The 11873-nt window shown below is 48.1% G+C and overlaps 1 protein-coding gene across 1 annotated transcript in view; it reads left to right on the forward strand.

Moving 5' to 3' along the window:
• The window catches only part of Alg3 (Alg3, alpha-1,3- mannosyltransferase), a 33742-nt gene that overhangs the window by 827 nt on the left and 21042 nt on the right, over window positions 1-11873 (forward strand). The gene's annotated exons all lie outside the window — the stretch shown is intronic.

Here is an 11873-nt window from a genome sequence, read left to right on the forward strand (position 1 = left end):
CCTTTGTGCCCCAAACTCCCCTGAACAAAAAGTTTTTACTGCTACTACTACTGCTAGTATACTGCTACCTTGCGCTCCTTTCAGGCACTCACAAGGAGGACATTTCCTGATAATGCAGCCCGTGTTAGACCTCCTTGCTGTAGTAGGCGAGTACGCAAAGGTCTCTCCGCTTCATTTTTTTCAGTCTATTTTATCTTTATGAGAGCAGTTGACACAGACGCATCGTGCACACCAAAAATTTTTCTCCCCTCTCCCCCCCCCCCCCCTCCTCGTCCTATGCGCCGCCCTCAAAGAAAATCATGGCGCCGTCCCTGAGAATAATAATAATAATAATTGGTTTTGGGAGGAAAGGAAATGGCGCAGTATCTGTCTCATATATCGTTGGACGCCTGAACCGCGCCGTAAGGGAAGGGATAAAGGAGGGAGTGAAAGAAGAAAGGAAGAGGAGGTGCCGTAGTGGAGGGCTCCGGAATAATTTCGACCACCTGGGGATCTTGAACTTGCACTGACATCGCACAGCACACGGGCGCCTTAGCGTTTTTCCTCCATAAAAACGCAGCCGCCGCGGTCGGGTTCGAACCCGGGAACTCCGGATCAGTAGTCGAGCGCCCTAACCACTGAGCCACCGCGGCGGGGCCGTCCCTGAGAGAGAAAATAACAATCCATTCGCACACTAAATTTAGGTTGCTTGGTGTATAGATGGCGTAGACGACTCCGAGGCTTGCAAACGACCAGTCCTGCACTCGACCATTTGTTTTGGAAGCAGCCATATGGCGCCAAGTTGCATTTGAACTGCGTGAACATGCACTGTACACTCGCGGCACCGCCGCAGATACTTAGAAAACTGGTGCAGCGAGTGCAGCCAAATCGAAGAGACCCAATCGTTCCAAGGCACTTGAGCTCAAAAATCTTTCTCGTAAAGAGAAACAGAATGTGAAAGGTGTGCAGCGAGTTACAAAGGTAAGCTTTCAGGCGCTCTCCTTATCTCTCTCTATCTGCCGCTGAGTGAGCAGCGGGCTGCCCTTCCTGGAACGATGACGCTGAGAGCCCCACGATTCTCGGAAATGTTTTCCTCCCATGAAATGCGCGCACACGCGGAAAGTATATGTGCCGGTGCATTCGAGTTGTTTAGGGTGTCCCTTGGAACGGCGAACGCACGGGAGATCCGGAACGCGATGAAACCCATGCCAACGAGGCGGTGATTTTGTTGCGACGCCATTGAAAACTCATGTGTCGAACAGAAATTGTTAAAAGATATACAGTCGCTTCCTCAGTGAGAACGGCCCAGTAAAAGCATTGGATGTCTCTCGCAGGCGCATTTAATGAAACAAGGCAAATCTCAAGGTTAGAAAGCGTTTTGTAGGCCGTGATACGAGATCTTTTGCCCGAACGAAAGTTGTTTTTACACAGCGCGGTGTTTAAATGTCTAACGGAGTTTAAGATGGTGAACGAATAACTTACAGGAAAATAGATCTATGCAGAATAAAATTCAAGTAATATTTCGCGTTGGTGGCAATTGTTAGCTGGCAGTGCGAAAACATAGACTCAACTAAATAATGAGGAAATAAGGGAATGAAACGATCGATCGATCAATCGAACACTCACTCACTCACTCACTCACTCACTCACTCACTCACTCACTCACTCACTCACTCAATCAATCAATCAATCAATCGATCAATCAATCGATAATTCAATCAATCAATCGATCACTCATTCAATCAATCAAAAATAAAAAGTAAGAAAGCGGAAACCCCAGAGAAAGAAACCCCAAGTATAAGGTTTGCCATTTCTGCCTGAGTAGCAGGCCGATCAGCGATAACATTCAGATGCTAGAAAGGTTCTCACTATGTACAGCCTTGTAGACGGAATCGAAATGACGCGCTGATATCGCTTCCACCTGATACCGCACTTATCGGCGTACAGTTCGCGTTGGAAACGAGTGGATGGGAGTGAGCAATCGTGGGCCTCTCTGCCGAGAGCCACTTCAGCAGCGTGTTGCGAATGCGTGCTCTTATGCTCTGCAACTCGTCCTGCTACTTTGTTCTCCTTCGACGTGGAACGACTTTTTGCAGACTCGAAACCTTGGGTCAATCTTGGTCGAGCGGAATCCATTAGTTGCGGAGAAAATGACACAATTCCTCACTACTCGATATGCTTTGCAACACGCTAAGCTGATCTATAAATATCTATTCGGAATAGATATATTGAAAAGTGTGCATACTTAAAATCACCTCTGTGTAAATAACCCTCACGCAGTGCGTCAAAGCCTGACACAAATAAATTTTTGACAAATGCACTAGTATAGGGGCCAAAGGAAAAGAGAAAGAGCGGTAATTCTCACTGAAAAACGTTCCCCACGTTTGTATCTTAACCAAAACCAGGCCAATCCCCCATCGTGGGCATGTGCCATCTCTTCAGAGGAAACAACGCCAACAACACATAAGCCAGCGGGGAGCAGGCCGGGATTCCAGAACTGTGCACGGCATGTGAGCGGCATTGAAGTGCCAGTGCAGAAGCCTCGGACGCGTGGCTGAGCACAGCGACAGCGTCACCGTTAATTCATCGAGTCCAGATTACTGGGAGATCACTTTAAATTGTAAAACAACTGTGGAATATTGAGATACTGTCGTAAACGTATTGATGGGCATAGTCTGCCCTTTCCGATGGTGCCGAGTACGTGCTCTCGTGGTGTCAGCAGCAATGTATGTATAGTAAGTCGATGTTCCCGGGCGATGACAACAGCTGCTGCTGTACAGTCACATTTAGGCAGACGAAGGCACTGTTTTGCTTCCTGAGAGTGACTGGCTGGAAGGACCAGTTGTGACCATGCCCCTCATCTCCTTTCTCTTTCCCTTTTCAATCCCCTTATTCCTCCTCCCTAGTGTAGGGTAGCCAACGGGAACACCCTTCTGGTTAGCATCCCTGCCAGCTCTCTTCCTCTTTATTTCTCTCTCTCTCCAATGCGTAGCAAGATCGGTCTTTTAAAAATAGTCGCACCGAGTATAGTTAAGACTGCTATAGAAAATGAATGGGGCGCGTTTTTGAGAAAAACTGTAGGAGACACTTAAGCTCCGCCTTAAAATTATGACGCGATAGCTCTAGTGGGTTAACGACCACATATGCGGAATTGATCATCCTCAACTTTACATTAATAGATCCCTGGCAGTCCTCATACCACTCCTGGTGCTGCGGCGTAGCGCTTAAGAGATGACCTCATGACGGCAGGTATTGCCATCGGTGGGGCTTGTGCGACCCGGGTTGCTCCTCCTGGGCAACTTGTCGCGACCCATCATTAATTTAACGTCCACCTGCCACTGTGGTCAGTTGGCTCACAATCCGGTGGACAGGTTGCGATGAAACCACAAGGTCAAGTGACCAAGGTTGCCCACATAGGTTACTTATCCGGGGATTTTCCACCGACAACGCCGACAACGGATTTTCTGACGCTATCGCGTTAATAAATAGCAGCAAAGTACAAGCGTCCCGAGGAGAGATCGGCGTATATGTTGACTACTTAGTGCATGTCTTACGATATTCAATTCTATTCAGTTCAATAATTATTTTGCGTTTTTACTCAGATAAAAATAGAGACAGCGAAGAAAAAAAGCTGCTCTAAGGCAAGCTTAAATGCGACTCCACTACATGGCAGATTTTGCAACAGCTCCTAAAGACTTCTGTATACAACTTGCTACTCTCCGACCAAGACACCTCACAAATGTTAACTGCTGCACCACATTTTCCCGCGTATTAATTTCCTTTGCATGTAATACTGTTTCAACCCCACTCCCCTCTGCAATGCTTCGGCGATTGAGGGTATTGTAAGTAAGTAAATAAATAAATAAAACAGTTTAATAAAAGTGCGAACGATTCGCAGCACATGCTATCTTCACGTAGGAGTTGCATAATGTACCATGCAGCAGTATTACAAATACAACAAGCAAACAGTGCGTAACAGTACTATCAGAGACACATGGTAGCGATAATAAATTCGCCACAGTGAAGGAAAAAAAAGTAACAAAGAAATTCGAAACATAACCACAGTACTGTGTGGTGAAACGATGGGTTACGTATAGCTTCTTTTATTTATGAACGTGGCTAACAGTTTGCGAAAGAAATTGGCTTCCCTCTGCAAAAATGCGCATGTCCAGAATCTCTGGGTATGGAATGCAGTATCGCGACCAGCATCGTGTGCCTGGGCCTCTTTAGTCGAGTGGTAAAGTTAGACAACTTCTTGCCCAGGTATCAGTTCCAGGAAAAAAATTGGCGGTAGTTTAGCTCTGGTTAAACCTGGAGTGACGCGATAGCTACAGCTGGCCAAGTGGAACTTGGTCACGTGACCAACCACGTGACGAACCACGTAATCAGCCACGGCGCCGCGCCGCCGGCAGCTGCTCCGCACCACGTGACAGCGCGGCGGCGCAGCCACAGGGTGGCAGCGCAGACACAGAGTGACAGCGTCGCCACGCTGAAGGCTCCAAATGCTGCCGTAATGTAGCTCTCGTTACAAAAGTGGAAGGGTTTTAACGTAGTTAAGCCGAGTAGACGACGAAAGCATGTGTGTAGGCTGGTTGGCTCATGGTTTTACTTTGCTGGATTGTCGGCACGTCCGACGACGATATTAGACTCAGGTTAAGCTCTGATCGAAGTTAAGCTGATCTAATCTGTACGCGTCGCAGACGGAATTTGATGATGACGACGACGTGCAGTGCACAGCGCGAGAGTGTGTCGCAGTTTAACACGAGGGGTGATCGTCTGCGGCGATACCATACAGTGCCCTCGTGCAGTGGCCAGCGAAGCTGATCTGTTCGCGCCGCCGCTGGTTCCAAACCCAGTCGCGGCAATGTTTATTTTATTTCTGCACCCTCAAGATGATGCAAGTCCCAAGATTCTTGATTGGGTTCAACCCCGTGAAGTAGGTTTCGCAAGCTATGTCATATCGTTAAGCCTGCCAAAGATTTGTCTAGCGCGCAGCAAACCAACTTGTTCTTTATAGAGCCTGCTTCGGAGCATACGAACGTCGTCGTATCGCTAAGATATGCCTGTGCCGTATTTGGCAGCGCCATACCCGGGCATTCCTCAGCGGTGGCAGCTTTCGACGGAATTAATCATGCACGCTCCATTCCTTTCATGCCCGTCCCGGTGTCGCCCTCGCCCACGCGCTCTTGCCGTGTCGGTCTACCAAAGGCCACGGACCGTCCGGACAGTTACTGAGGAGCGGCAGTACAAGCGATAACAGGGTGTCAACGGGAAGGGTTGCGCGAGCAAGGCGGTCACAAAAAGAAACACGTATGGCGCAACAACCTAGTCTCTTCTTGTGAACGTTTCGTTTATGCAAGCCTTGTAGGTGAATTCGGCGTGCGCCGACTTGCCCAGCAACGTATGAATTCTGTCAAGCATGCCTACTGAACCTGAGCCGTGGCAGTGCCATGCGAGACATATTAAAGGAGCGTAAGCATCGCATCATCTCACTGTACTATACAGTTACCACGAGGCTCTGATCACCTCCGTGTAGTAAGCAGTGTAAAATTCAAACATCAGCGTCGTTTCATTTAGCTTCACAGCGGTCGCGCCGCACAAATATATTCGACTGTAAACTGAGCGTCGTCTCTACTCACGGGTTGCGTTGCGTGAGCAGAGGCGTCCGCGCACTCCTTTAGGCGACGCTCACTTTCGGGCAAGTATCCCAACGTCCACTACGCGGTGACAGCCCAAGATGTCGTTTACGTCACGAGTAGGTAGCGCACGTGTCCGAAAGAAATTTTGTAGTGTTCTTTGTATGATTTATTCCTCAGCCCCTTCGTCATTGGCGAACCCCGCATTTGCTATTAAAGTCGGCCACTTGGATTTCCTTCTAGATATACGAGCCGCAACGTCACTGGCGGCAGCTGCGCCATTAACAGACAAGCAAAATGAATGACGAGAAGCACCGTTAGGAAACCCTGCCCGTGTTCAGGCATCCATGTTCCAACCAACCTTTTCAGGCATCCGTGTTCCAGCCAAGCCTCACATTTCCTCCTATTATCCACGTTTCTTACCATTTCAAATGCGCTTAGGGCATATTTATCAAATAATCTCATGGAAACTCGTGACGTCACCCGCAAGGGGCGCGGCATTCGCCATGTTGGTGGTCGTGCGCGCGGCCGCCCGCAGCCAGTCGCACGGTGTATAGCTGGTGATCTGTGAGGTGTGAGCGTATTTCGCGTCTCGTCGCCGATAATTTCTGTCCTATAGCCGTAAAACCGCGTGACTGAGTGGATACGCCGTGAACTGCGCGAAACAGAACGGAGCGGGCACGCTGAAAATGTTCCACTTTGTGAAATCGTCGAGCCGCATATATGCATGAGTAGGCGCCGCCGTGGTGTGCGACGCACAGGAATGCTGCCGAGCGTTGACTTCGTCGATATCAAGGTCCGCCTTGTGCACGGCTTAATTCGCTGACAGATCTCGAAATTAAAGCGTACAAATCTATGACAGGGTGCAATTGCTTGACAAACGGGAGTGCACCCAAGAGCCGTGCTGACGGTGTCGACGGCCGAAGTGCCGTTTTTGGAGAGGTGAGTAATTAAGCGTGTCTGTTCGTTTAGTTAGTTCAACTTATATCTATCTGCCGAAAGCGACGTGTCACTACTGAATGTAACTGAATCGCCGCACGTCGCGTTGCTGCGAACCAGCCTGTAGATTCCAGGTCTTGTGCATTCTAAGCAGCTCTACGTTGCTGTAGCCAAAAGTGCAAAACATTCTCGCTGTGTCTGCCGTTAATAATAATAATAATAATTGGTTTTGGGGGAAGGAAATGGCGCAGCATCTATCTCACATATCAGCGGACACCTGAACCGCGCCGTAATGGAAGGGATAAAGGAGGGAGTGAAAGAAGAAAGGAAGAAAGAGGTGCCGTAGTGGAGGGCTCCGGAATAATTTCGAACACCAGGGGATCTTTAACGTGCACTGACATCGCACAGCACACGGGCGCCTTAGCGTTTTTCCTCCATAAAAACGCAGCCGCCGCGGTCGGGTTCGAACCCGGGAACTCCGGATCAGTAGCCGAGCGCGGTGGCTCAGTGGTTAGGGCGCTCGACTACTGATCCGGAGTTCCCGGGTTCGAACCCGACCGTGGCGGCTGCGTTTTTATGGAGGAAAAACGCTAAGGCGCCCCTGTGCTGTGCGATGTCAGTGCACGTTAAAGATCCCCAGGTGGTCGAAATTATTCCGGAGCCCTCCACTACGGCACCCCTTTCTTCTTTCACTCCCTCCTTTATCCCTTCCCTTACGGCGCGGTTCAGGTGTCCAACGATATATGAGACAGATACTGCGCCATTTCCTTTCCAAAAAAACCAATTATTATTATTATTAGCCGAGCGCGCTAACCACTGAGCCACCGAGGCGTGTCTGCCGTTCGTGCTGCGAGCGCGTGACTTTATTTGCTCGACCGTTCTATCGCGTAAATAAGGGCAGCTATGACACTTCGCCTTTCTGCCGAAACACCGTCTGTGAAGCAGTTCGCGGACTATACAGTCTCTGGAAATTGAGTTTCTGCGGCGAAAGTTTTGGAATTTGGGTAATTAATCCTGAGCTGTTCATCGATCCACGATGTGCCCTGCATGAGTAGCAGACAGTTATCACAGTAGAGTTGAAATCTGGGTCAGTTAGTACATGTTCCTGAAAAAAAAGTCAAAAGATGAAAGACAGCGAAGAGACGAGGCACACACTGTGTTCCGTCTATTGACTGTTTTTTTTTTTTCAAGAGACAGTTATCTATTTATATTAAAGCTGCAAGTCGTGTACTATCATGATCAATATGGCCGATAGCCTCGAACCCTACCTGCAGCGGTAGGTGACAGCCGCTTGCAGCAGTTTTTATGGCTTGCAGAAAGGGAGGTGCGTTCATTCATTTATCAGAAGCAGGCAACGCAGCAGAACAATGTTGCGAAAAGCGGCCGCCGTGCGTCTCCACAAGGAGTGTCTGAGGCTATCTGCCACGAACTCCCGGTTATTTTGCTCACGAGAGTACATTATTGCGTGCAGTGCAGCCGGCGAGTTTTGCTTCCGATCTGCGGCATAGGGCGGCCGCCTATGCTGAAACTATGAACAGCTAGGCAGCTCGGTTATGATACGGCATGATCACTGCACAGAGGAATTCGGCTGCTAACTTCATCCACCCAAAGCGTTCCAAAATTAAAAGTGGACGTTGACGCATTTAACAACTTGCAAAGATGTTACGGATCACTAACAAAGTAGGCCGGGTACCTCACGGCGTATACCTTAACACTGCGCTAGCTGGCATGAAACGACCGCCAACGTGGTACACTTGCCCCGACAACGCTCGCGCCGTCTGGTGGCGCAGCCTCAGTGAATACCTCATATAATCAGAGCGTACTGCAAGAAGGATCAAGGAACGTCTTGCAATCCGTTTGCTTTAGAACCGAGTTTGCTCCTCAGAAAATGCTCGGCCGACACTGCATTGCACGCCATCATCCGTTGGAATGCATTTTACATTGTAATCATGTATATGTACCTGACTTCAGCAAAAAAAAAAAAAATCGTTCGCGGCTGATGATTCCAGTTCCGAATATGCTGTCCACAAGCTACCGGAAGTGCACATGCAGGTCACATCCTGTTCCACTAATACCGGGGATCGGAGTGCGAGCTGCAGACATGTCCCCAGAAAGCCGCGCGAACCCAGTTGTCGGCACATACTACAACGAATCCTTGGTGTGCAATCACGTAGTCTACGTAGCGCACACCAGACGAAGACACAGAAGATATACACACGGCGCTGAAGACACATTCAGAGCCGTTTGCTTGTTTTCTGGCCTTCATTTTTTACGTGTTGCACAAATAACGTCTAAAAATCAAACTAGATCAGAAACTAACAGTTTTGTGCAGTCCCGATGGGCAACATTGGCAGCTCGCGAACGGTTCTAGAGAGTGAACAGCACTGTGCATTCGGGCGCCTGGTTGGCTGGCGCCTGCTTCACCTTCCACAGTGCTGCACCTTTTTAGTGATGCTCGCCGACGCCGGAAAGTAAACAGTGTTGCGCGATAGGCATCGAATGATGTATCTTCCCCTGGTGGCTGCGAACAATGAAAGGGGTCCGCAGAGATGTGTGCCGGTGGTCTGTTATCTCAGCCGCATACCGTTGGTCGCTATGCGATACCGTGCACCTATTGTCACAGTTTTGCACGGCGTGCCTGGGCTTGCTGCAGATCGCTTGTATCGATACCGAGAGCTTGCAGAGACCGTTGTGCTTTGCTTGGCCTCTTTGCCTCTTTCTCTCACTTTGAAAAGAGGCAACGAGGAAGCTTCCACCAAAGCAGTGCTGATTCGTAAGAATTTTAAGCAATTTAATTAAAGCTATAGCTATAATACTATTATCAATTGCCAATGTTAACTACTTCTTGCTCAGGCATTGCAGCATATGTTGTAAATCAACTCAGTGGCGTCGACGTCCTACCCCCGGAAAATACTGAGACGGAAGAGTTACGAAAAATCAATGCGGGCACGCTGGGGAAATTTTCAGTAGTTAAACGAAGGGAAAAAGTGAGAGAGTTTTAACGCCGTTAAATCGAGTATGACGCGCGAAAGTGCTTGTTTTAGAATTAGCTTGACTATTACCTAAACATTGCCTTAACTTGTCCTTCGAATTGGTTGGACTCTTAACTAGACATTGCCTTACAGTGTCCTCCAAGACAATTCCTTTTAAACTTTCGCACCACGTACGTGACCTTCCCTTAGCCACGCCGTATCGAAGTCATTTCATCTCAGAGGTCAAAGGCCAAAGGTCCAGGCTTCAGAAACCCAACGGCTTCTTCAGGATTGCTAGTGAAGAAGTGCTTGTGCACTATAACTGCTAGAATTGAGCGCAGTAAATTTCAAGGGCTCCGCAGTATACATATGATCGAAACCGCTCAAATGAGTCATCGTAATAAACTGGTGGCAGTTGATAATCCAAAGGAAAAGTGTCGCATTACTCGAGTCACCGTTCACACGTATTGATACAACGAATGCAGACAACGTGAGTTTTCGGTTTTTGTGAAAATTCGGCGGACTGTTTCGGTTTTTATTTGAGAACGCAAGTTTCGTTGTTTTTTTTTCGGCGAATAAATTACTGGATTTTATCGGTGATGATGTAGCAGCCATGTGTTGTCAAAACTCACTCAATGACCATCTCAGCATTTATGTCAGCATGAACGGTCTATTAACCAGTAAGTAACGTGCAAATGGTAGCGCTTGAAGCTATTCTTGTAGAAGAAATGGCTATTGTCATTGAAAGAGTTACTCAAAATGAGATATAGCCGGCAGACAAAAGCATAAGTGGAAGTTTACTTCCAAGAACTAGATTGACGCGTTATCGTCGGGTTGTCGCTCTGGATCGAGTGCAAGGGTTGGGCATCACATGGTCTACGCGTTGATGGTAGCGTTGGAACTGCAGCTCAGTCGTCGCGGTAGCCACAACATTTTTTTTTTTTTTTGTGGCACCCATGCTTGGTTTTGTGGCATTATCCCATATGCGGCTGATTAACCTACTTAACTGACTAACCGCTCTAAGAAGGTGATGATAGTGAAGAAACAGCGTTTAGCCAGTAGGCGGCGAGGATGGGGTGCATTCCGGTCTGTAGAGGTGTGTAAGCTAGCGGAGCAATCCCTCAAATCACACAGTTGCGCTGCTTATCCAACAATATCGTCGTGGCATCCCCTGCCTTCCCTATTTAGTTAATTTTCAACTTTGACTGACTGTAACTCGCACTCAACAGCTGGCTAGATAGGCCTAGCTTGCCAATAATTGGCATTTTTTGTTTTAACCCAAATTTCGAAAACTAAATTAGACGCACCTTTATCGTCTTTTTTTCGGTTTAAACAGAAAAGTTGAATTTCTAGCAATAAGGGACCCCCTCTAACAATGTCGGCTGCTGCGTACGCTACGCCAGTGAAGTGCGTTGTTCTGTCCTGCTCATACCTGCACAAATTTTTTCTTCCTTTCCACTGGATTCAGCAAAAACATGTTTCTCCGCAAAGTGGTATCCTTATGAAGCCCGAAAAAAGGTATTTTCTTTTCGTGAAAGGTCGCTGCTTGTAAAAATTGGTTGCCGGGAAGTTAAAGGCGCAATAAGTGTACGTCTCACATCTCGGCGGACACCTCAACCGCACCGTAAGGAAAAGGTGGAAGGCGGGAGTAAAAGAAAGAGAGAAAGAGGTGCTGTAGTGGAGGGATCGGGAATAATTTTGGCCACCTGGGTATCTTTAGCGCGCACTGACATCGCACAGCACGCGGGCGCCTTTTGCGTTTCGCCTCCATCGAAACGCGGCCGCCGTGGCCGGGCTCGATCGAACTCGGGTACTCCAGATCAGTAGCCGAGAGGGCTAACCACTGAGCCACCGCGGCGGGTGCACGTTCATGACCGAAGCTGACCAGCAGTATAGTTTAGTGCTGTTCAGCCACAAAACAACGATGCGCGGTTCTCTGAAAAAACTCTCTTTGCACATATTTTCTATTCGCAAAGAGTTATTTGCTCCATACCTATAACTGGCACTGGCGCATAACGCAGATTCGTTGAGATGAGATGGACTAACAATATAATCGAGTGTTTTCGTTAAAAAGTTCGTCTTTAAGGTATAGCTTACGGTAAAATTGCAATTTTAAAGTATACTTAAATCACTAAGTCTTATTTTCAAAACGCGAAAATTCAGGCACACGGCTTCTGAATTCCAAGCGACATTTACAACGTTTGAGGCCTCTTTTTAATCTGTAAAAGAACAAAAATTAAAAATGTTTTACACTTTGGCGTCGGAAAACCAATGGGACTGTCACCACTGCGTAGCGAGATTCAGCGACAACTGCATGTGGTGGTGAATACAATATATTGTCTTCTCC

This window comes from Amblyomma americanum, chromosome 2 (assembly GCF_052857255.1).
Source record: "Amblyomma americanum isolate KBUSLIRL-KWMA chromosome 2, ASM5285725v1, whole genome shotgun sequence".
Classification (NCBI taxonomy): Eukaryota; Metazoa; Arthropoda; class Arachnida; order Ixodida; family Ixodidae; genus Amblyomma; species Amblyomma americanum.